General features: G+C 38.8%; 1 protein-coding gene across 5 annotated transcripts in view; it reads left to right on the top strand.

Moving 5' to 3' along the window:
* The window catches only part of STRADA (STE20 related adaptor alpha), a 923,993-nt gene that overhangs the window by 644,297 nt on the left and 252,318 nt on the right, over nucleotides 1–27,378 (top strand). The window lies entirely within an intron of this gene.

The raw sequence follows: 27,378 nt of genomic DNA, 5'->3' as shown, positions 1-27,378 counted from the left end.
CTCTTAAACTCTGTACAGCCATGTCAGTGGCTGCATAGAAGCCGCTGTACCTACTAAATATAAGCCCTGGACTGACCCTAGAAACAAACCACCCTGGCGGCATCTTAAATTAAATGGCATAAACAAAAAAAAGGAAAAAACAATATGGCAAAAATTAGGAAGGGTAATTCCCATAAGGATGGAAGCGGTCTCATCAAAGTAAATAGGCAACTAAGAGGGCTAATTTGGTTAAGCAAAGTCAACTTTCAAGTTAAGATAAGCTCCCAGTTGAAGGATAACCATAAGGCTGTCTACAGCTATGTCAGAAACCTCAAGGGCAGCACAAAGCAGTGTGATGAGTTGATGGTTAATGTTGTCACTTTCACTGAGCTGGGCAATACAACAGACCTTTTAGCAGACAAATTCAGTTCCAACCCCACCCCAACCCTCAAAAATACCCTCAAACATAACTAGGGAGCATGTACTGGGTGCATTCAATAAAGCCAAGAACACAGCCTCAGTGGATCCTTATCCAAGGATGCCTCCTGAGTTGTCTAAAATATGACTTATCAGGATCCCTGGAGTCATTTAGCTATAGTTTTAAAATGGGCTTTGTGCCACATGAATGGAGGACTGCAGCGGTCATCCCCTTCATAAAGGAGGACCTTCGTCAGGTCCTGGAAACTACAGACTCGTTAGTCTAATCTTGTTTGCAGAGCCATGGAAAGAATTGTAATGGAAGTTGTCAACAAAGATATAGGAGATCTACTGACTCTGAATCCATCCTTGTTTGGCTTTGTCAAAGGTAAGTCATGCTTACTGAATCTGGTGGACTTCTTTATGAAGATCACTAAGGCAATGGATGAGGGGAAAATGGTGCATACTACCTACCTAGATCTGGCTAAAACATTTGTTACAATACTCCACTCAGGCATTGTCAACAGACTTATGGAAGTAGGTGTAAATCCCTTTATGGCCCACTGGATAGCGAGCTGGCTCACTGATAGGACCCAGGAGGTTAGAATCGGTGAAGTCACCTCCACAAAGAGGCTTGTTAACAGCATGGTTCCCCAGTGCTGGGCCCACTCCTCTTTGGCATGTACTTCTCAGATATCAAAACTAATGAAAAGGCCTTTGGCTGACCAAGTTTGCAGATTGCAGTCTGGGAGGAACCATTGAACCCCCCCCAAGTTGAGAACACCCTTCTGGAAGGTCTAATACAGACAAATACTTGGTGCTAAAGCCGTGGCTTAAAACTCAATATCAAGAAATGCATGATAATATGTTTTGGGAAGTCTGCCACTCTGGGTAACTACGTTATCAATAAAGCATCCTTAAAAGTTGATTCACTAGTCTGGGACTTGGGAACTCTTGTAGATAGTAACCTAGGCTTTGACCAAGTGTACAAGGTAGTAAGCAAATCCTTCTGTGTTGCTCAACTTATAATCAAGGGCATGGCATCTAGGTCCAGAGAGGTCATTATACCACTGGACTCGACCCTCATCAGGCGCATCATAGAATATAGTGTCTCCTTTGGTATTTACATGACAAGATACATGCAGCAACTGGAACATCCACAAAAGTTCCTTATAAAAAGAATATAGGAAGTAAACACAATGTCCTATGCTGATTTCCTCAGAGCCTTTTCTCTTTACTTGGTATCATACAGACTTCGGAGAGGTGATGCTTGCCTGGCATATAGGGCATCCCTGGACCCTGTTTTGATGAGCCTTTTGCGCATCCACAAAACAAACCGCACCAGAATTACTAGATTTAAAAAGACCTAAATTTTGCTTGTAACATAAATAGGACATGTTAGAGAGATGGATATGTTTCTCAGAGAACTCCCATTATTTGGAAGAGGCTCCCCATCCAAGTGAAACAGAGTTCCTTCCTATCACTTTTTAGGTGTAACTTGGACCAATGGATGGGAATTCAGAAATTCACCCCGGCCTGGCTCCTATGTTTTTGATGGACCGAGACAGTAAATCACCACCTACATAAATCAAATTTGTGGGTCACATTTGGGTTGCATGACTTGGCTTATAAGGGTCCTGGTTTCTGTTAGCCTAATATACACTTGTTAACCTATGAATGGTGGACATACACCAGTTTGAGATGGCTAGAGAAGAGGGAGGAAGCAGAAACCCCAGAAACTAAAACAAAGGAGAGAATTTTGCATGTAGGTTATAGGAAATGGGGGTGGGTGTAGTAGTAGGAAAAATAAATGCAAGCAATAAGACTAATGGTAACAAACAGGAATAGTGTAATAGCCAGCAAATGGAAAACAAGGGGCAAGTGCCAGAAAGGAGAATTGAACATGAGATTTCTAGACTTGTAAGGAAAAGGCAGAAGAAAATGAGAGAGGTGAGAGAAAAAGGGAAAAAGTGAAGGTAGTGATGAGTTAGTACCAGTCAAAAGCAAACAATAGGAGTAGAATAAAAAAATGCACCATGCATGAGGATTATACAGAAAATAAAGTTACAAAAAAGAAAAAAAAGTGTAAACAGCATTCTTGCAAAAGGGCTACTGTAGTTATCAAACTGTACAAGTGTACTTATTCTTGTACAGAATGCAGTGACTGCATTGCAGAAGAGGTAGACATGAAACTTGTTCTAGAAGCGTACCTGGTGTAAAAGCAGATCTATAATAGTAAATTATAAACAATGATTGCAATGTAACCTGAGTGTTAAATATTGGCTTGTAGTGTAACTTGGAACTTAATCTGATTTGTAAATGTTATTTGGAAAGCTATTGCCTGTTGGCCCAGGCCATGACTGAAAACAGTCTTTGAACCAGTTCACTTCCTCATTTAGCAAAGTCAGAATAATAAAGTCCTGGAAAAGATTGATCACCATGTCCAACCCATCAATGTCATTTATTATGAACTTTTTTTTTCAGGGAGTTTTGGAAAGCCCCAGCTGATAACCCTCAGGGTCAGATGCATCCTGTGAAGCTTCTTGGATGGCTCTCAACTGAAAGTACATAGCAAGAGAATGTTCAAGAGGAGGCATATAAACACCCCAGTGGAGTCTCACCCAGGATTCAGATCTTTATGAAGAGAAGGGATCTCCACACTCTCTCTCCATGTGACCCCAAAATTCAGACTTGGACTTCAGACCTCCCCTCCCTGGTGAGGAAATTCTGGTGAGGATTCTTTAACTGCCCAAGCTATGTCTTGGCTGGTCTCCCCCCAGCAGACCACATGATTGACTTGGTCATAAGAAGAGCTTAGTCAGAACCCTGTGTGGCTGAGCCCATCCCAAGAAAGCCTGACAGGATACTATGCCGTCCTAGAAACAGACCATTTTAGAGTAACAGTCCCTTTCCTGATTCTGTGGTGGTGGCAGCAGCAACTAAGAGGGTGCCATGTAATGATAGCCTGACTGTCCATCCACTTAGGATTCTGGGGCTATGGACACAATGGGAAAACGAGTATCACATTAGGTACTTTCAACATATGGGATGTGAATTACCTGAACCACATGAATTACTTCCGGTTTCATTTCTCCTTTTGGGTTTCTAATATCATGACAGGGATGGACCCCATTCCTAAGTCAAAGTATGATTAAAGGTCATGAAATTAGTATTGCTTCAATCTTTGATATTAATATGAAGTGCTCTTTGTAGTACCTGCAGTGTGCACAGAATTGAGTTTTCCTGCAGTTCCTACATACATTGTTACATGTGTCATGAATTTGTTGTATTAAAGAACACACATTTGCATTTGAAGCTTTTGACAGTTTTTCTTGTGCCAATATTTTTTCTTCTAATTTTTCTCTTAATATTTTTGAATGTCTTCTATTCGGAAATTCTGGGTTTCTTGCATAATAATAACAATACATAATGTCTTTCTTATTCTCAGCGGTCTACTCTATCATCTCTGTGGTTCTTTTTGGGCCTGTCAGTTTTTGTAAACTACTACTTCCTTCTACAACAGGTGGGCCACCCTCTCCCTTAGCATAGCCTAACCCCATTGCTGGAACGTTTCCATGTCTTGAGGATTCTACACTGTCAATTTTTCAGTCTTGACACCAATGCACCTACCAGGATTGGGCACTTTTTCATCCTGGGACTTTTGCACACAGCTGTCATTTTTATTTTTTAACCTACTTCTATCCATGTTATATGCTGTATAAAATGCAGTCTTATATATATATATATATATATATATATATATATATATATATATATGGGTCTACCTCAAAACACCGAACTCTGACAACGAGAACACCGACATGTTAAGGTAAGTTTGTGATAGTGACTGACATTAGGGTCAGGTTGCGGGAAAGGTAAGTGTGCGATAGTGACAGACTTTAAGGTTAGGGGGAGGGTTAAGTGAGTTAGGGTTAGGGTGCGGGTAAGGTAAGTGTGCGATAGTGACAGACTTTAGGGTTAGGGGCGGGTTAAGTGAGTTAGGGTTAGGGCACGGGTTAGGTGAGTGTGCGATAGTGATGGACCTTAGGGTTAGGGTTTGGGTTAAGGTTAGTGCATAGATAGTTGTGTATGTAAGGTTTAGTGTAGGTTTGTAAGGTTTTCGGTGTGCTTGTGTTGTGTGTGTGTTTTACGGAAAAGAAATTTGTTTTGTTGATTGTCGGGATTGTGGTTTGTCGGGCATGTGAAGTTTCGTGTTTTTGAACTTTCGGTTTTGTGGTGTCTGTTAATCTCGTTGTCGGTGTTTTTGCATGTCGGTGTTTTCAGGTATACCCATATATATATATATATCAGTCTTGTCTTGGTGAGATTTTGTAAAAACAGGGTCCACCTCGTGAAGGTACTCACCAAGACTTGAGGATTAATTCAGTTCCAGCAATACTACTACTCTTTGCTTGCTGATTTTATCATCTTTTCATTCAGACTCCTGCCACCTCTTGATCTGGACCCCTATCATCTTCTCATTCATTATAGTATGAGATAGCTGAACAAATTCCGGACATACTGAGAAAATCAGTGACACTAGAAACTCATAGGCAGTTAGAAGCACACGTGTCCACTATACTTAACATATTTCCCCAGTCCTTGTGTCTGTTTCATAAGACGGTTGAAGAAGTGGCTAGAGCAGCTTGGACAGGCTTTTGAGTAAGGTGCTACACTGGTTTAGGCTTTGCGACTTTACAGAGAACTAAAAGGCATCCACCACTAACACCCTTTTTAATGGCTCCTCACATTTTTGGACCTCAGGTAAAGGAGAAGTCGGTAAAGAGCAAGCAAGAAGACAGGACTTTATCTACAGTTTTAGTCAAGTTTACAGCCCTCCAGAGATATTACTCAGGGAATCGAATGGGTCCTAAGAACTTATGGTTCAAAAAATCTGAGTGGCATCCCTTTGACCACTTGCAAGACAGGGTTACATGGTGAAATTGTGATGTTCCCTGTAATGGACACTGTCCTATAGTAGCTTGCTCAACTGTTCCACTCTGTAGGTGGTCAGAGGTTGTCTCCCCCCTACACTGAGATAGGTAAATGACCATCACACAGTTCAGGTAGGTCAGGGAGACAGTATCAAGAGGCTATATAGTACCTTTTCCCAAATAGCTAAGCCATCCTCCCTACCACTTTTGGATGTCCTACCTTGCCAAAAGCAGATGACAAAAAGCAGAATTTTCAAACTTTCTGTCCAAAAGAACCATGCAAAAGGCCCCACCAGACAATAATGGATCCATACTTTACCCAGAATTTTTTTTGGTTCCCAAGAAAACCAAGGACATTGGTCCCAACTTTTATCTTAGTGGCATAAATTAGTATAGCGAGAAAAATGCCTTCCAGATGGTCATGGTGCAGTCCATTTGTTCATGTAATCGAGAAAAAGTGTGATGTGCTTGTTAGATCTCCAGGACATGTATCAGCACATCAGAATTGCCAGAGCTTTCAAGAAGTTCTTAAATTTGTGAAGTTTTGCTATTGGGTCTCACCACAGCCCCCAAGATGTTCATCAAGTGCCTGGCAGTGAGCACCTCTCATATAAAGCTTCGGGGAATTTAAATCTTCACTTAACAAGATGACTGGCTTTTAGTCTGTACCACCAGGGAGTCCTTCACAGAGGCAAGAGCTGTATTTAGTCCAACTTTGGCTGTCCCTAGAATCTGAACAAAGCCTGATAGTGATCAGATTGTGTGAACAGCTTACACAGGTAACCAAGCTCCTTCAAGACCGTATCTTTCCAGTTCAAGCAGTGACTCACCACTTGCTAAACTCTTCTTCCCTGACAGCATTTTTACTTCTTAACACATTAGTTCCAATGGCAACAAAAGTCCACCTAGTTTGACCAATGGCAACAAAAGTCCACCTAGTTTGACATTCCAGATATTTTCTGTGGGGATTACAGTAGAACCTCTGGATACAGTAATTTCTGAAAATTAAATGGACAAACCGATCAGAATCTTTGCTGCATGCAATAAATGCCATCACTAGTAGCAGGACAATCAGAATGTAATAGTAGGAGTGCCCTTTGTGTTAAGTCTTCCAACAGCCACTGATACCATGTACATCTTTGCCCTGGGGTGATAGATGGCATTATGCAAGTTAGACAGTTCAAGGCAGATGGTCATTTTAGGAGGTCAATATGCACATAAACATATTAGGATCTCCTTCCTTAAAATGTTACAAACATCCACATGGACAATATGGCAGTTGTTTAGAATGTCAACAAGAAAGGTGGCACCATATCAGGTGTATATTACATTATCGAATCTTTAAAAATTTGAACGTCATATGGTCAAAACCATATGATCGAACATTTAAAAGTTCAAACGTTTCAACGGAGATCCCTGTACAGTGTGGAATGGGAAGATTTCCCTTTCCTGCACTGTAGTGCAATCTCGGAGTTGGTATATTTAAAGAGCGGGGGGGGGTATGGTGGGTGCAGGGGGGCTTGCCCCCCTTCTTAAAATGGTAAGGTAGGTTTTTTCTGTTTATTTATTTTTTTTTAGCTTTTCGAACTTTTAAAAGTTTGATCATATGGGTTCGACCATATGACGTTCAAACTTTTAAAGATTTGATAATGTAATGTACACCCCACCGTATCTTGCAGTCTGTGGGAGACCATGAGAGTGGAGGAATAGGTGATCTCTACACAACTCTTTCTACTAGCAAATAATGTATCCTGTTGGTTCAGCTGCCTAGCAGATGGGCTTAGCAGGTTTATCCTGATATCTCACTACTGGTAGCATGAGAATTTTTATATCACTGAGGGAAGCCTTGCTGTAGCCTATTTGCATCCCTAACCAACATCTAGTGCAGCAGCTTCTTTGCCCTTGCCTTCCTATGGGGACATATTTCAAGTGATGCTTTAGGCTGTCAGTGTCCATCATGTCATCTATATTCCTTCCCCTTTCTAACTATGCCATTTCTCCAGAAAGACAGGTTGTGCAGACTAATAGTCATTCTCATTACTTAATCAGCTCTGGTTCCCGTTCAGTGGCCTCATCTCAGCAAGAAGTCTGTGGTTCTGGATCCACTTCTGGATCTCTTTTTCCCACCTGTATGGCAGGCCTCACTTGGGCATCATACTCCTAAGCCTAACTGCATGGTTTCACCAATGCCTTTAGTGGCCAGGGACCCAGCATATACCCACTGAGGGTGGTCCAGATTCTTACAGCTTCCCAAAAGATGTCTACAAGTGAAGTGTTTATGGGCAAGTGGAAGAAGTTTTCAACATGACTTGTATCCCTTCTTAGCCCAATGCTTTCAGCTCTACTTTTTCTTTCCTCTTGCTTTGATGCAGGTTCTTTTCCTCCATAAGTAAAGTGCATCTAGCACCTATTTCTAACTTCTACAAAGGCTTTAATATTTAATCCTTAGCCTCCGAACGACTGTGTAAAATGTTCTTAGAGTGTATTCCTGCTCCATCCCCCTCAAAGGATCCATCCCTACCCTGGAATCTGTTATGAAGCCAGCCAAGATGTTAGTTGGGGACTTTGTCCTATCAGTAAAGTGGACAGACTGGATAATCCAAGAAATAGTAGTTATGTACTTACTATAACATTAAACTCAGTTTAATTTTGGAGAAGCTCATCCAACTTCCTTTCAAATCAGCCTATTCTGTGGATCTCAAGTTTTTATCTTGGAAAACTCTTTCTGGTAGAAGTAATTTTGGCCAAAGAATTTGAGTTTCAAGGTCTGCCCTGCAGACTCTCATATCTGATATTCCATAAGGGTAGAGCTTCTTTATGGACAAACTCCTCCTTTTTGCTTAAAATGGCTTCATGTCTCAACTTCAATCAACTCTTACATCTGCCAGTTTTTTTCCTATCATACACCAATAGAAGAGAATATCTTCTTTGTTGCCTAAATGTCCGTTGGTAGCTCAGTTTCTTCCTGCTTCGTACAAAATAATTCAGGCAGCATGACCAATTAAGTGCTCATTTCTTTCTCCACAAAAAAATTGGGATAAAAAGTGTCCAGTGTTTCTCTGTCCATATGATTTTCCAGTAGCATTTTGTTAATTTGTACCTCATCTAATAACCAACTTCCATCTAGATCGATAGCGTATTCAATGAAAGCAGTAGCTACACCTATCTTTAAAAGTCCTGTATTAATGATGTTTATGCAACTGCTACCTCGGTTTCTGTCCATACTATTACAAATCAGATGTAATATCTAAGTCTTGAACTTACTACAGTGCTGCCATATTCAATGGCATTTTGTTATGATGCCACCCAAGATGTTAGTTGGGGACTTTGTCCTATCAGTGAAGTGGACAGACTGGATAATCAAAGAAACAGTAGTTACATACTTACCACGACGTTGTAGCACAGCTTATAAACAAAGAGATTGTGTTTAGAGCAAGGGATATAATTGTCCCACTTTACTCAGCCCTCGTTAGGTCAATCATTGAGTATAATGCCCCTTTTGGCATGTATCTGTCCAGATGTGCAACAACTGGAATGCCCACAGAGGTACCTTACTAAAAGGATACAAGGCCTAAGCAGCATGCCTTACATGGATCGACTCAGAGCCCTGTCACTATGCTCCGTATCCTCCAGACTGCTAACAGGTGACCTGTGTGTGCTGTACAAGGCGTACCCCAATCATATACCGATTGATTTACTGTGCATCAGCAAGTGAAATGGCATCAGAAATACTTCGTCTAGGGATATAAACCTTTTCTGTAACATCAACAGAACGGTTTGGAGGGACAGGCGTATCTCACAGAGAATACAGCTGCTATGGAACAGACTCCCCATCCAAATCAAACAAAGTTCATATCTGTCGATATTAAAGTGCAGCTTAGATCTATGGATGAGAAATAGAAAAATTAACCTCAGACTACCTCCCTGTACTACTAATGGACAGAGCCAGCTCCTAAATCTTTTATCCCGTGCATGTATCCCTTCACATTATCTATGATTTGATCCCAGTTATACTTATTAGGGCTAATATATAATTATTGACCATGAAATGAGCAAGGCTATTATCTAACCAAATGGGATTGGTTAATTTGAGCACAAAAAGGGAAATTGGTTAGGCGTAAAATGTCCCTCAAGGGCAGCTAGCCTAGTACTTACCTATGAACATATGAACATGATTATCCATATCCATCCACTTCACCAGCCCTTCCTCCATCACCCCTCCAAATTGTCATCCCGTGACTGCTGACGGGCATTACTGACCTTTTTGTATACTGTTTGTCACATTTCCCCCTTTTTTTTGTCTTCTTGCCGTGGGTTACATAAATCATTAGGTAGACAAACTCAATCTGAGGTAAACAAGGCGAGGCACTACATTGTTTGAGGTATGGGAGTAACTCAAACTATCAGAGAGATGTTTGCTGTTTTGGAACATGGTATGACCAGTCCCATCAGTGAAGTGGAGGGGCATGGATAACCAAGATCCAGCATTATGATAAGCACATAACTACCATTTGAGTTCACTTAAGATTACATAGTTGTCAAGATCCAACATTATGGTAACACCAACACCAAGTTCCGATGGATGCAGTATCAACAGCTTACTGGTAACAACTCTTGTTGACATTCAGAATTCTTTAAAGTTCTTAATAGCAAAAGCTACCGAAAAGGACCGTATGGTTGATGCTTCCAGTCCGGTTGAACATTTTCAAGAAATGGAGACTGTCATTGAACTGAATGAAGTTCCGGTTCATGACAAAAAGGTAAACAAACCCGTTTCTTCTTGCCGACGTGATTTACGGAGCTACAAAAATGCTGAGCACTTTCTTAAGCCTGTGGACAATCCATTCTGCAATTTTGATAAGCCATGTCGAGGTTTCAGTAGTGAGGAATTCAACCGTCAACGTGACAGTTTGTTGAAGTTATTGAAAAGGTACAGATCTTTAGAATTGGAAAATTGCTATTTTTTAAAATGTATTGAACTTAAGATTGTGCCTAAGGGACTGAGATTCTTCAAGTGTCCCAACGGTGTTTTCGTTGGGCAGCCCATGTTCGATAACTTAGTTTGCTTTTTCAACGACGCTGGACTAAGGTTTTTGAAATTATTAACAGACAACAATGTTGCTAAAATGGGTCTTTTAAAGAATGACATCAGTTCGCATGAATCTTTTTTTAAACAGAAAATGTCTGACAACTCTTTTGACCATTTTTTCCAACAATTGGTCAACGAAGTTGAGCAGCACTCGACAGATATTATTAATAGGAAACAGTCAAAACTAATGAGGGACATTTCATCTTATGAGAGTAAGACAGCATATAATGACTTTGTGGGATTTAACAAGAGGAATAACAACCAGGCGCCACCGTACAAGAGTTCAGGCAGGCGCGTTTATGATACTGGTGTTCCTGTTGTTACTACTGACCAAGAGTTGTACTCTCATTTTGACGAGATTACATCAAATGCTGTGCCATTAGTTAATTCTAATCCCACTACAACTGTTGAGACCGTTGTCATTGATGGCGAACCTGTTGACACAGGTACTAGTGACAAAAGAACTGAAAGTTCCGTTAGGCATGACAGTGACAATTCAGTTAGAACCAAAACTAGTGTTGGTTCTAACGTTAATTCTTTTTTTCCAAAGAAGAACTACTCTTCAAAAACCAACATTCTGACAAGAAGTCGCACCTTCCTGGGGTCCAACTCTTCGGGAGAAGAGACTTAAATAGTGACTTTGGACATTTTACCATTATAAATTTAAGCGAACATACTTTTTCTGATAGTGAATTGACAGTTTTGCGTCTTGGGTTAAATTTCATTCCCACCAGTAGAGCCAACTATAGTAAAACAATAGTTGACATTAAGAAGTATATCCGAAAGCTTAATTTGGGGTATTTGATGCATGATGTTTCTGTAACCAATAAAGCTTTAGTAAAACCATCTTATTACACTCCTCAGTTACAGCACACCCTTAAGGTGTTCGAAGATGTATGTATTCGGGATGTTACTGATTTCTTAGAACACAAGCGGAAAATCATTAACAATTTAAGAATTGAAGAGAGAAGGGCACTAAATAATTTAAAAGCATTAAACAGTGAATTCAGGTACATGAAAAGTGATAAGGGTGGCAACATCGTGATAATGAAACAACATACTTATGCCACTAAAATGTTAGATATTTTAAACAATTGTGATGAGTACGAAGTTATCTCTCTTTTTGACATCCAAAGAAAACAGCACTTGATTCATTCACTTCTTTATGATGCTTTGATGTCGGGTGACATCACCCTAGAGGTTTATGATTTTTGTCTGGTTGAAAATCCCAGAATAGGGTTTATTTTTGGCATACCAAAGACTCATAAATGTTTGGATAATCCCCCTCTTAGGCCAATAGTGTCATCTCCTCATTCCATCACAGAAGGGATTTCCTTAATCATAGATGCTGTTTTAGGACCGATTTTACATCATAATGAATCCCATATTAAGGACTCTTGGGATTTCTTAGTAAAATTTAGTAATTACATTAAGAAAGATGTTTTCGATCCTGAAAGGCACATAGTCTTCACAATTGATGTCGTATCACTCTATACATGCATTCCACATCAAGAGGGAGTGGAAGCAGTTAGGAGTTTTTTAAGTAAAAGTAATTTTGGTTTCACTAACAGTGCTATTGTTACCATCTGTAATTTTTGGAATTTATATTATACAATAATTTCTTCTTATTTGGGAAAACTTATTACAGACAGAAGCGGGGTGTAGCTATGGGGTCACCAGCTGCCCCGACTTACGCCAACATTGTCATGGCTTGGTGGGAGCTTGAATTCATTCCGCTGCTTACACAAAAATTTGGGATTAGTTTTTATTGTAGGTTTATAGACGATTTATTATTCGTTATAGAAGGCAATTCTGATACAGTGGACGCATTTATGTCTGAAGTTAATAACTTTTCTAGTTATTTAAAGTTTGTTAAGGGAGCCGTAGGCTTAAGGATTTGTTTTTTGGACATCTGGTTGGAATGGGACCATATTGACCACAGGTTCCATAGTAGTATTTTTCGAAAAGAGACCTTTACGAATGGTTACCTACATTTCTCTAGTAACCATCCAAGACATGTTATAAAAATATTCCAAAAGGTCAATTTATCAGGGCGTGTCGAATGACCTCAAAAGAATCAGTCTTGTTAAAGGAATTTGATTTTATTATTTCCTTATTTGTAGAACGGGGTTACGACTACACTTCATTGGTTGAGACCAGTGTCAATGTTTTAAATGATCGGAATAAGCTTTATTTAGCTTTGCTAGATCACCCTTACAGTTTGGAACATAAAGGTAATATTGACAGTACCCAGGTTGTTAATGAAGGGAATTTAAACTCAAATTTGGTTTGTTCTTTGGACATGAGTGCTGATTGTCAACAAATTCAAAATTTGGTTAGGAAGAATTGGACGGTCATTATGGGCAACCCAGATTTATCCAAAGTTATAGGTAAACAACCTTTTTTTGTCTGCAGAAATAATTCTAGTTTGAAACATATTTTAGAATTTAATTCTACTGACAGTAGCAATCCAATTACCAACAAGAAAGGGATGCAGTGTTGCCATCACTGCAATATGTGTAGGTTCATTTCCACAGGACCTTATGTCAACATAGAGTCTTACCATAGAATTTTAACAGTTCCTAATGGTGTAAGTTGTGACACTAAAGGTGTTGTTTATATTAGTTTATGCAGCACATGTCCAGCATTTTATGTTGGAATGACTAGTAGATGTCTGAGGACTCGCATTAGAGAGCATAATTATGGCATCAGGAAAAAAGATGTCACTAATGCTTTGTATAAACATTCCCTTATCTGCTGTGATTTTAAAAAATTTCTATTTTCTATTTTAGAAGTTTGTAAAACTGACTTGAGGGGAGGTGATTTTAAAAACTATATACAGGAGAGGGAAACTCTATGGCAGATAAAGTTGAAAGCTGACTGTCCCCCTGGCATTAATGATGCTATAAATATTAAATGTTTTTTGAAGCACAGGAAGCTACATGTCCATAAAAGGGAAGGAATAGTTCCCTCCTTTTTTAATTGAATAATTGACAATTGTATTTTATAATTGGTTATGTGAATTGTTAATTAATTGTTTGATTTTGACTGTATTTAAACTTGTTGTGGAAGTGTTTTATTTATTCTGATGAAGTCTTTGGACGAAAGCGGTGGATTAAATTTTACTACGCTAATTCTACTTTTGCCTCTTATTGCTGCAACTGTCGTGGTCTTTCCTGATTTATTTGTTGATTTTGGCTTTTTGTGGATTATTGGCATAAATTAGTATAGCGAGAAAAATGCCTTCCAGATGGTCATGGTGCAGTCCATTTGTTCATGTAATCGAGAGAAAGTGTGATGTGCTTGTTAGATCTCCAGGACATGTATCAGCACATCAGAATTGCCAGAGCTTTCAAGAAGTTCTTAAATTTGTGAAGTTTTGCTATTGGGTCTCACCACAGCCCCCAAGATGTTCATCAAGTGCCTGGCAGTGAGCACCTCTCATATAAAGCTTCGGGGAATTTAAATCTTCACTTAACAAGATGACTGGCTTTTAGTCTGTACCACCAGGGAGTCCTTCACAGAGGCAAGAGCTGTATTTAGTCCAACTTTGGCTGTCCCTAGAATCTGAACAAAGCCTGATAGTGATCAGATTGTGTGAACAGCTTACACAGGTAACCAAGCTCCTTCAAGACCGTATCTTTCCAGTTCAAGCAGTGACTCACCACTTGCTAAACTCTTCTGCCCTGATAGCATTTTTACTTCTCAACACATTAGTTCCAATGGCAACAAAAGTCCACCTAGTTTGACCAATGGCAACAAAAGTCCACCTAGTTTGACATTCCAGATATTTTCTGTGGGGATTACAGTAGAACCTCTGGATACAGTAATTTCTGAAAATGAAATGGACAAACCGATCAGAATCTTTGCTGCATGCAATAAATGCCATCACTAGTAGCAGGACAATCAGAATGTAATAGTAGGAGTGCCCTTTGTGTTAAGTCTTCCAACAGCCACTGATACCATGTACATCTTTGCCCTGGGGTGATAGATGGCATTATGCAAGTTAGACAGTTCAAGGCAGATGGTCATTTTAGGAGGTCAATATGCACATAAACATATTAGGATCTCCTTCCTTAAAATGTTACAAACATCCACATGGACAATATGGCAGTTGTTTAGAATGTCAACAAGAAAGGTGGCACCATATCAGGTGTATATTACATTATCGAATCTTTAAAAATTTGAACGTCATATGGTCAAAACCATATGATCGAACATTTAAAAGTTCAAACGTTTCAACGGAGATCCCTGTACAGTGTGGAATGGGAAGATTTCCCTTTCCTGCACTGTAGTGCAATCTCGGAGTTGGTATATTTAAAGAGCGGGGGGGGGGGTATGGTGGGTGCAGGGGGGCTTGCCCCCCTTCTTAAAATGGTAAGGTAGGTTTTTTCTGTTTATTTATTTTTTTTTAGCTTTTCGAACTTTTAAAAGTTTGATCATATGGGTTCGACCATATGACGTTCAAACTTTTAAAGATTTGATAATGTAATGTACACCCCACCGTATCTTGCAGTCTGTGGGAGACCATGAGAGTGGAGGAATAGGTGATCTCTACACAACTCTTTCTACTAGCAAATAATGTATCCTGTTGGTTCAGCTGCCTAGCAGATGGGCTTAGCAGGTTTATCCTGATATCTCACTACTGGTAGCATGAGAATTTTTATATCACTGAGGGAAGCCTTGCTGTAGCCTATTTGCATCCCTAACCAACATCTAGTGCAGCAGCTTCTTTGCCCTTGCCTTCCTATGGGGACATATTTCAAGTGATGCTTTAGGCTGTCAGTGTCCATCATGTCATCTATATTCCTTCCCCCTTTCTAACTATGCCATTTCTCCAGAAAGACAGGTTGTGCAGACTAATAGTCATTCTCATTACTTAATCAGCTCTGGTTCCCGTTCAGTGGCCTCATCTCAGCAAGAAGTCTGTGGTTCTGGATCCACTTCTGGATCTCTTTTTCCCACCTGTATGGCAGGCCTCACTTGGGCATCATACTCCTAAGCCTAACTGCATGGTTTCACCAATGCCTTTAGTGGCCAGGGACCCAGCATATACCCACTGAGGGTGGTCCAGATTCTTACAGCTTCCCAAAAGATGTCTACAAGTGAAGTGTTTATGGGCAAGTGGAAAAAGTTTTCAACATGACTTGTATCCCTTCTTAGCCCAATGCTTTCAGCTCTACTTTTTCTTTCCTCTTGCTTTGATGCAGGTTCTTTTTCCTCCATAAGTAAAGTGCATCTAGCACCTATTTCTAACTTCTACAAAGGCTTTAATATTTAATCCTTAGCCTCCGAACGACTGTGTAAAATGTTCTTAGAGTGTATTCCTGCTCCATCCCCCTCAAAGGATCCATCCCTACCCTGGAATCTGTTATGAAGCCAGCCAAGATGTTAGTTGGGGACTTTGTCCTATCAGTAAAGTGGACAGACTGGATAATCCAAGAAATAGTAGTTATGTACTTACTATAACATTAAACTCAGTTTAATTTTGGAGAAGCTCATCCAACTTCCTTTCAAATCAGCCTATTCTGTGGATCTCAAGTTTTTATCTTGGAAAACTCTTTCTGGTAGAAGTAATTTTGGCCAAAGAATTTGAGTTTCAAGGTCTGCCCTGCAGACTCTCATATCTGATATTCCATAAGGGTAGAGCTTCTTTATGGACAAACTCCTCCTTTTTGCTTAAAATGGCTTCATGTCTCAACTTCAATCAACTCTTACATCTGCCAGTTTTTTTCCTATCATACACCAATAGAAGAGAATATCTTCTTTGTTGCCTAAATGTCCGTTGGTAGCTCAGTTTCTTCCTGCTTAGGTACAAAATAATTCAGGCAGCATGACCAATTAAGTGCTCATTTCTTTCTCCACAAAAAATTGGGATAAAAGTGTCCAGTGTTTCTCTGTCCATATGATTTTCCAGTAGCATTTTGTTAATTTGTACCTCATCTAATAACCAACTTCCATCTAGATCGATAGCGTATTCAATGAAAGCAGTAGCTACACCTATCTTTAAAAGTCCTGTATTAATGATGTTTATGCAACTGCTACCTCGGTTTCTGTCCATACTATTACAAATCAGATGTAATATCTAAGTCTTGAACTTACTACAGTGCTGCCATATTCAATGGCATTTTGTTATGATGCCACCCAAGATGTTAGTTGGGGACTTTGTCCTATCAGTGAAGTGGACAGACTGGATAATCAAAGAAACAGTAGTTACATACTTACCATGACGTTGTAGCACAGCTTATAAACAAAGAGATTGTGTTTAGAGCAAGGGATATAATTGTCCCACTTTACTCAGCCCTCGTTAGGTCAATCATTGAGTATAATGCCCCTTTTGGCATGTATCTGTCCAGATGTGCAACAACTGGAATGCCCACAGAGGTACCTTACTAAAAGGATACAAGGCCTAAGCAGCATGCCTTACATGGATCGACTCAGAGCCCTGTCACTATGCTCCGTATCCTCCAGACTGCTAACAGGTGACCTGTGTGTGCTGTACAAGGCGTACCCCAATCATATACCGATTGATTTACTGTGCATCAGCAAGTGAAATGGCATCAGAAATACTTCGTCTAGGGATATAAACCTTTTCTGCAACATCAACAGAACGGTTTGGAGGGACAGGCGTATCTCACAGAGAATGCAGCTGCTATGGAACAGACTCCCCATCCAAATCAAACAAAGTTCATATCTGTCGATATTAAAGTGCAGCTTAGATCTATGGATGAGAAATAGAAAAATTAACCTCAGACTACCTCCCTGTACTACTAATGGACAGAGCCAGCTCCTAAATCTTTTATCCCGTGCATGTATCCCTTCACATTATCTATGATTTGATCCCAGTTATACTTATTAGGGCTAATATATAATTATTGACCATGAAATGAGCAAGGCTATTATCTAACCAAATGGGATTGGATAATTTGAGCACAAAAAGGGAAATTGGTTAGGCGTAAAATGTCCCTCAAGGGCAGCTAGCCTAGTACTTACCTATGAACATATGAACATGATTATCCATATCCATCCACTTCACCAGCCCTTCCTCCATCACCCCTCCAAATTGTCATCCCGTGACTGCTGACGGGCATTACTGACCTTTTTGTATACTGTTTGTCACATTTCCCCCTTTTTTTTGTCTTCTTGCCGTGGGTTACATAAATCATTAGGTAGACAAACTCAATCTGAGGTAAACAAGGCGAGGCACTACATTGTTTGAGGTATGGGAGTAACTCAAACTATCAGAGAGATGTTTGCTGTTTTGGAACATGGTATGACCAGTCCCATCAGTGAAGTGGAGGGGCATGGATAACCAAGATCCAGCATTATGATAAGCACATAACTACCATTTGAGTTCACTTAAGATTACATAGTTGTCAAGATCCAACATTATGGTAAACACATAACTATTTTTTGAGTCACTTAAGATTACGTAGTCTTTACTAAAAGAAAATAGTTGCTTATGTGCTAGTTTCTTTAAAATTTTAGTAAAGGATGACTGGTTTAATGTCAGTCTAAAGAGTTCAAGGATTGTGGATTTAGATTTTTTTTTTTGGTAGGATGATTATAGTAAATTTCAAGAAAATAGGCATCTGTTCCAAAGGTAAAGAAATGTAATTTAGAGGTGGAGATATATGGTGGTCAGTCACTTTGGACTCCCTCTACTCAGTACCCACTTGAGTAATTCATTCCTCCTAAGAGGTGAGAGTCAGGCCTGTTTGTTCCTTAACCAAGGAGAGACCCCTATGGCCCATTTCTTCCTTGCTTGGGTGACAGAATTTTAAGCTTACATTCCCCCAGGAGGTGAGTCAGTTGCTTGGTAGCATGTTAAAAGAAACAGAGTCACTGACCACCACGGCTAAATTGGGCAAGAATATTTAAAGTTAAAACAACACAAGAAAAAAATAGTGGTAAGCACTTTCATGGCAACGCCACTTCTTTAGACCATAGATAAAACAAATTGATAGCTCATTTAAAAATCTTTAACAGGTGAATCAAATAAATGAAACAAATTGTGTGACCTAAGCACTGTTTTTTAAAGACGGGGCTTTTGTCTACTTGTTAAATATAAAATCCATTTTAATTCATGTTCATCTGCCATTAGCACTAATCAGTTTTTCTTAATGATGTCACAGACAACATTAATGTCACTAGAATAAGTTAACGTAACCCTAGGATCTCTTATTACATCTAGTGTAGTCTGTAAGTTAGTATCAGTACCTTCAGAAAAATAAGGTCTTGCAGATGTGTCCCTAAGTAGACGTACTTCTGTAATTGTATCATAAATATCTTTATGGGAATATCCTCTATTGAAAAAATCATTAGCCATTGTGTCAGTAGTACTATTCAAAGACTCCTCGTTATCACACAACCTCATAGCTCTCAAGAACTGGACCTTCAAAGCATTTCTAGGTATATGTCTGAGGTGCATGCTTGATTTATGTAGTAAATTATTGTTCTTTTAAGTTTCCTATACAAATTAGTATTAACTTCACTTCGCATATTCCTATGAACAGTAATATCTAAAAAGGTCTACGAAGTTTCATACCATTCATAAGTAAACTTAAGATATGTTGTAGTAGTGTGTAAGTATTCTACAAACTCTTGTAATTTTTGTGGTGTATCTTTCCAAATAGGAAATATATCATCCATGAAATGCCTATAGTAACATTTTCTATCAACAAAGGGATTACTTAACACTCTTTCCAATTCCCATTGTGCTAAGACCATATTAGCATAGGTATTCTCACGTACTGTCCCCATGGCAACACCGATTTTTTGCAGATAAAATTCATTTTCAAAAATAAACACATTATTTTCTAAGATCAACTCAAGCAATGTACATAACAGCATAATCCTGTTAGATAAATCACTGTGATTGGTTAAGAACAGTCTTATGGTCTCAATACTCAAGTCATTTGGTATAGTTGTAAAAAGAGAATTGACATTGAGTTGCCAAAATCATATGTGTTCGTACATCTGTTCCCTTACACTATTCATATAAGTCACTTAACAAATTCTTAGTATCTTTTAAGACCGTTTTAATTGTCTCTAATATTGATTGTAATGTTTTCAACAAAAATTGAGAGTGGCTCTGTAAGCCATCCACTACTTGACACAATGGGTAGCATAGATGTTCTAAGCACATCTGTGTGTATTTTCGGCAAGCTGTACATGATGGGAAACCAGGGTGCTCAGCCATAAAGTATTGAAACAATTCTTGTGTAATCCAGTTCATCTATGCAAGTCAATTATATAGAAGTTGACCCTCTCATACAAACCAGTAAATACAATTTAAACAGCCACATATATGTAGTCTCATCTTTAAGCATGCTAAACATCTGTTCTAAATAAAACTGCCTGTCCATCACAATTATACCCCCACCTTTATGTGCAGGGCATGTTGTCCGTAGTCATGTGGATTCCCCTCTTCCTGAATCTATCTCTTCCCTGCACTAGCTGTGACTCTGTAATAACTGCTTTCTTATGGGAGAGAACATGTGCATTATTATCCTTTCCTACATGCTGCCTGTACCTGCTGGAGTCTGCAATAAAGAGGATGGACCATCTCCCTCCATCCACGGTGAGCGACCTGCTAATGACCACTCATTCCCACACATCTCTGCATGTGCTGTACCCAAACCACTACTCAAGTACAGGTCAGACATGCGTCTGGAGCCTTTCTCCCTGGGCCTCCACTGAAAATTGGCTTGTTCCAAGTCAGACTTTCCCCGGTTAACAAATGTTAAATAAATAAATAAAAAATCCATGCCATAGTTAGGACTTTATCCTTATATGCTGTGGACATGGGTGGGACAGTTTGTTTTTTTTTCTTTAAGAATTTTGGATCTAGTTGGAATTTGAATGATTTGATGTATCAAGGAGCTTTCGAAGAAGTTTATGGACCTCTCATTTGATTAAATGGCAAAAGCAGAAATTTTATTAAGAACTGGGTGAGTAAGTTATTCGGGGATAGTGTTTGGGACATGTGGCTAGGAAATTCAGAGAGAAAAGTGTATTTGAGATGATGGATGTTATCATTTAACAATTTTGTTGCCTAAGAAGAGACATCACAGTGAGAATTATATTGCCCAGCGAGGGAGTTTATTTCAGTTGGGTTTAATTTCAAGTTGAATAAAGACGCTTTTGCCTGGAAATTTGGTTGTTCAATTTAGACTTTTTGGTTTTCTTTTAAGAAGCATTTCATAGATAAAATAACGTTTTTTTTTACTTCAGCAGTAAGCCAAAAGCATGCATTTCCCCTGACACTAATTGTTTAAGGAAATAGAGTTTTAAAGAGGTAGGATGGTTGAGATGAATATCTGAAGTTCTGTGATAGCACTGTTAGTGGTATCCTAGTCAGGGCAATCTGTGAAGACCAAGTAGTTCAGCAGAGTAGCTTTTTTCTGAGAGGGAGAAGAATGACCAAGGACCAGATGCAGTTTGGAGGATCCAGAAGACCAGATGGAGAAGTGAGCAGTAATACTACTGTGCTGTGCAATGTATTTAATGTTGTGACCCTGTGTGGAATGTTAGTGAGGAGTACATCTGAAATGGTGTCAGATGATACATTTCTGTCCAGAAGTGCTGGAATAGCTGCGAAAGACAGTGTAATGAGGTGATTTTTACTAGTTATTCATGATCAGGACCTAGCCAGTCTACTTTTAGGTCTTCTGGTAATAAAAAGCTGGCTTTAAAAAGCCATCCACCAATTGATATCAGAGCTGTTGCTATGCTTGTAACTTGTGCTATTTCCTGATCTGTTGCACCCTTTAACTTTACATTTAGGAGGAAAAAAATTCCGTTGGAGCACTTGAAGAGCAAAAAACAAAAAAAAAAGTGCTCTTCTATCTGAGGAACAAAAAAAGGTTCTTTACAAATGTTACACTGTAGCAAACCGCTTACTGCAAAAGAAACACATGACTTCCTACATGCTAAATACCACAAACAGAGCAAGCAAAGTGCTTTGGCCCTTAACATAAATGCATTTTCGCTGAATTTGGGTCAATGAAGAGGTGTTCGCTGAAAATAAATTTCACCGAACTAATATAGACCCATTTTGTGGAGAATATAGTACTGGTTATTAAAGGTGAATATGATCTTAGTTATCATCCAAAATATGATTTTAGGACATTGAGGTAAAATAAAGAAGGGGGAAAATGTGGAAGGCAGGGAAAGGTTTACACATAAGGTACAAGTGAACACACTAGGATAGGTATTAAAGGAAAGTTTAAAAAAAAAAAAAAAAAAAAAAAAGGGGAAAGAAAGTCCTCATGTTTGTTTACCTGCATGTCAGTGTATGAATGTATTTCATGTCTAAGTAGTGAAACAACTTGCAGAATATTAAATTTATATATGTGGTTATATATTACTTATTTGTATTTTCAGTGTCCTTATTGTTAAATCAACTTTATATGATTACTCTTCCAGTGTGTATACGCAGGCTGAACCTGAATGTGGAAGGCAGGGAAAGGTTTACACATAAGGTACAAGTGAACACACTAGGATAGGTATTAAAGGAAAGTTTAAAAAAAAAAAAGGGAAAGAAAGTCCTCATGTTTGTTTACCTGCATGTCAGTGTATGAATGTATTTCATGTCTAAGTAGTGAAACAACTTGCAGAATATTAAATGTATATATGTGGTTATATACTACTTATTTGTATTTTCAGTGTCCTTATTGTTAAATCAACTTTATATGATTACTCTTCCAGTGTGTATACGCAGGCTGAACCTGAAAAAGTTCTACTGAAATCAGTGTTCTGTGCCAGTCAACAAAGAGAAATAAACACATTAATAATCCATTAAAAACATTCACTGTAACCTTCTAGTAATTTAGTGCTACAAAAGTGAACAACAAAGTAAACCTATAATTGTTCTGTAGTTTTTCAGTGGGAAAATGTATTCCTTAGGCTTAAATTCTGCTAAGTGGTGCCTTTTTGTGTAGCCATTGTGGCCATATGAAATTCTTATTACTGTTTGTTCAGTAAGCCTATTCACTTATCTAAGAAACCAAATGGTGGCATGTCTGGATATAAATTAAATTATTTTCTGAGCATTTTTATTCTGATATAACCTTCATCTGAACCTGAAAACAGGACTACTGGCAATGAAATAGATTTGCTGTGGGTTTATCACACTGACAAGTCAGTGTAACGCACATTAGTGTCAGTGGTGCAACAGTTACAAGTCAGTGTAACACACATCAGTGTCAGTGGTGCAACAATTGGCACATTTGCCTTTAGGGCAGAAGGCTGTGTGTTGTATTCACATACCAGGTAGGTAGATGGATTGCTGACATGGGAGGAATGTTGCACTCCTGAGTATGTCATCCTTCAGATGATTGAATGAAACATTAAATTGAGGCCCCATCTGCCTTAGTTGGTGGTAGCTCAGATGGATGTAAAAGATCCCCTGGCACCCGTCAAAAAGAATAGAAGCTCCCTGATGCTCTGACTAAAATTTCTCCAAGTAGTATAAATACTATCTTGAGTCCCCCTGAAAAGACTAGCTTATTGGGACTGATCTGGTCAACAAAGAATGAATGAATGAAGTATTAGTAAGGCCCACAGTGGGTGTCATGTAAGCCGTGAAGAAATTTTATATTTGAAAATCCTGTGGAGAGGTATAATCTCTCTCTCTTAATTGTATAAACAATTTATTTGCTGTTTAAATCCTTTATAAATAAACTCCACCCACCTCCTTATTCTGTTGTCAGTCATGTTTTCTTTCTAGTTTTTATTCCTATGACATGGATGACTAGATAGTAAAAATTTCCAAACCAGAAAGAACTGCACAATATAATTATCTATAATTCTGTTAGTGTTTTCATTATAAAGGTACCAGAAAATCTGTTTCCTTTTGGTCATAACTGACTATATCACCATTTTGATCTAAAATTATTTTGAACTCCTGACATAACGTCTACATCAGTGACATTTGTAGACAAAGATTTCCAGAGAACAGGAATATATTTTAAAGATAATGAAAGACAGAAAATAAGTATTGTAATATATGGATACTATATGTTATACATTTTATAATATGTTTGTATAATATTCTTTAGAGTACTGTTTGTAAATGTCAGATGATGCAAGAAAATCCTCTGTTGTTCATGGGAGCCCTATCTGACCAAATGTGGTAAAACATTCATTCATTTTGGAGATCTGTCAGGTGCTTGTACATTACTTGTATATATGTATATGTGTGTATGTGTATATATATATATATATATATATATATATATATATATATGTACATACACACACACACACACACACATGAGTGTGTGTGTGTGTGTGTGTGTGTGTGTGTGTAAAATCTGGGAAAGCTAAACCATGCTTCCAACAGGTTTAACTAAAATGTACCAGAAAATTCTAAATCAATGCTGTTCGCATAGAGAAAGACAAAGGCTTGAGGATGACCTAGGTGATCTATATTTGAATTGTAGGTGAGGCACCTCTTGGGCCTGGCAAGAGAAAGGAAAAGAATGATGCAGCTGAGCTGGCTCACTTCTCTTCGGGGGGGGGGGGGGCATGTGACTGGGGGGGCTTGGATGGTGGAATCTTAGCTGGAGGCCAAGGATTTGGAAGGCTATGTCTGCCAGTGGGGCAGGGCATTTAATTACATATGTATTGAGATGGGTATGTTCCTTGCAGTATTGCATTGCATTCCAATCCAATGCTTTGGAGTCATTGGGATACGCACATGTAAACATCATAGTGCTAAGGATGATAAAATACATGGTGATGGTACCACTCACACCTGGCTTAATCCTGACCTTCAGCTCAGCAAATGGGCTAAAGTGTTTTCAATCCAGGAAATGCAGATGGACCAAGTGAGCTGAGAAAGAGGCTTTTCTGCCCCAAAATTGGTGTCTATCTGGTTTAGTGAAGGTAAACCTGCTAACTGCATCACTGGATGAATACTTTGCACATTAAGTTAGTTTTTGAAATAATTTTATTACCCTGTTATTGACAGAATATAATGTTTATAAAATGCAATTGCCAAACATTTATACCTAAGAATGCTATACACAAAACTGTTGGAATAGTATCAACTACAGACCACTGAATGAACATAAATTCAGTTATGTTGATTTACCATACTTTACAGAGAAGTCTATGATGTGGTGTTAATGCTTAAAAATCTGACTAGCTTGTTCATAATTAGACAGTAAAAGTAGTAGATCATCTACTTAAAAATTAATAGAATATCTGTTCAGTGCAGTGGAATCCTCTTGTAAGATTGTGGATAAATCTATAAAGTAAGGGACTTGTTGCAAGAATAAACAAAGAAATGGCAAAGGGGATACCCCTGCCTTACTCATCCCTTTTATATGTAAAAGGGAGTCTGCTGGGTGGGCCAAATGATTGTCTTTGAGACTTCATATATGAGTATTATATTGATGAGGGGACTGATAATATGCCTATATTTAAAAATATTTTTTTTTATAAAGTTGTAGTGTTTGGTGGTGTCATAGTTGATTACTACAGTGTCTTCTGATATACTTTGTTAATTTCAGATTAAGCTGATGTAGGCTGTAATAAAACTTGCACAATACATTTCCCTTTGGTGAGCACAACCTAATTGCCAAGGAAAATTGTATCCAATAACATATTAAGGATTTTTATATTTATCAACTTAGCCATTAATTTACAATCATAATTTAAGATGGAGCTGAGTCTGTACGCAGGGATTGTGTCACCTACCTTCCCTTTCTTCTTGATCAGTACCAATAAGGTCATAGTTACTGAGTTAGGTATATGATTTATGTTCTTTGGTTTATCAGGTAGGGGAACTTGTTCATGAGCATTTTTCAGCTGCAACTCAGGCTGCAAGGCAGTATTGTGTTTACAATAGGTTACTTACAATAGATCATTTAATATCATTTTCAAAACCAGTTTTTGTACAGTTCTCACAGAATTGTTTATATCAATTGAAGTAACGTTAATTTTAACAGGAAAAAGCAAATGCAGCAGTGGTGCAAGGGAGGCTTGATGCGTAAAATCAGATATGTTGTGCACAGCGATGATCACAACTTACAGATTCAGTATTCTGGAAGTCACAAAACAGTCCAGTGTTTGCAGAGTTCTTGACAGTAATACTCTTAACATTGATGCAGCAGTAGAACAGTTACAAATTAAAAATTCAGTAATTGTGTTGGGACAAGTCAGTGGTGATTACAGAGTTGCAGATATTACTACAATTAAATCATTCTGAGATGGAAGGAGTCCATGAAACTCGACATTAAAAGAGAAGACGTGGATCATAGGAGAGTCGATACTTTACAAAGCAATCTTGTTCTTGATCTCATATCTTGATGTAAACAAATGTTTGCAGACTGTAAGGTTATGTTTGAAGAAATACAGTATTGAGTTACTCTGCCACCAGATTAAAAAAAAAGTTCAAATGTAATATTAATTAGACAGCATTGTTTGTAGTAAGGCGGTGTAATGTTATCTTACCACTACCCATGCCACAAATAAATACTTTCTTTGTACAGTCATTTTTCTCTTAGACACACACACACACACACACACACACACACACACACACACACACACACACACACACACACACACACACACACACACACACACACTCAGTCTGTGTGACAAGCCATGTTAGTGTTTCTTTAAATGTGATCAAGAGAGTGTAGAGAACACTTGTTTTCACACATAAACTTATTCCTCATATCCCAAGAATAACCACATCCTGACTGAATTTTATCATATTTTTGACTGTTGTCAAGTGAAAGATATTTTGTCCACGGTGATACATCTAAACTGGTTATATAAGCATGTGTGTATACACACAAATACTCTCTGACCCTGACAGGCTAGGTAACCGATCATTTAAGTTTAATCATAATATATATATATATAATCATATATAAGTGGGATTGTCAGAGAGATTAAGAAAGTAGACAGGAGTATAAGGAGATGAGGTGCATGGCAAAGGCTAAGGATAAGGCGTATGGAAAGTTGTATGAAAGGTTGGAGACTAAGGAGGGAGAAAATGACCTGTACCGATTGGCTAGACAGAGGGACCGAGCTAGGAAAGATGTGCAGCAGGTAAGTGTGATAAAGGATAATGAGGGAAACGTACTCACAAGCGAGGAGAGTGTGTTGAGCAGATGGAAAGAGTACTTTGAGGGGCTGATGAATGAAGAGAATGAGAGAGAGAAGGTTGGATGGTGTGGGGATAGTGAATCAGGAAGTGCAACGGATTAGCGAGGAGGAAGTAAGGATAGCTATGAAGAGGATGAAGAATGGGAAAGGCTGTTGGTCCAGATGACATACCTGTGGAAACATGGAGGTGTTTAGCAGAAACGACAGTGGAGTTGTTAACCAGATTGTTTATTGAAATCTTGGAAAGTGAGAGGATTCCTGAGGAGTGGCAAAAGTGTTTTGGTACCGATTTTTTTTTTTTAAGAATAAGGGTGATGTGCAGAGCTGTAGTAACTACAGAGGGATAAAACTGATCAGTCACAGCATGAAGTTATGGCAAAGAGTAGTGGAAGCTAGGTTAAGAAGGGAGGTGATTAGTGATCAGCAGTGTGGTTTCATGCAAGGAAAAAGTACTACAGATGTGATGTTTGCTCTGGGAGTGTTGATGGAAAAGTATAGAGAAGGTCAGAAGGAGTTGCACTGTGTCTTTGTGGACTTAGAGAAAGCATATGACAGTTGCAGTGTTTTTGTGGACTTAGAGAAAGCATATGACAGGGTGCCTAGAGAGGAGTTGTGGTATTATATGAGGAAGTCGGGAGTGTCCGAGAAGTATGCAAGAGTGGTATAGGATATGTACGAGGGTAGTGTGACAGCGGTGAGGTCTGTGGTGGGAGTGACAGATGCATTTAAGGTAGAGGTTGGGATTACATCAAGGATCAGCTCTGAGCCCCTTCTTATTTGCAATGGTGATGGACAGGTTGACAGACGAGATCAGACAGGAGTCCCCGT

The sequence above is a fragment of the Protopterus annectens genome, chromosome 13.part0 (assembly GCF_019279795.1).
Source record: "Protopterus annectens isolate FY-2018-M chromosome 13.part0, PAN1.0, whole genome shotgun sequence".
Lineage (NCBI taxonomy): Eukaryota > Metazoa > Chordata > Ceratodontiformes > Protopteridae > Protopterus > Protopterus annectens.
Note: the sequence above shows the minus strand (reverse complement) of the source record. Positions and strands in the feature narration are given on the sequence as shown.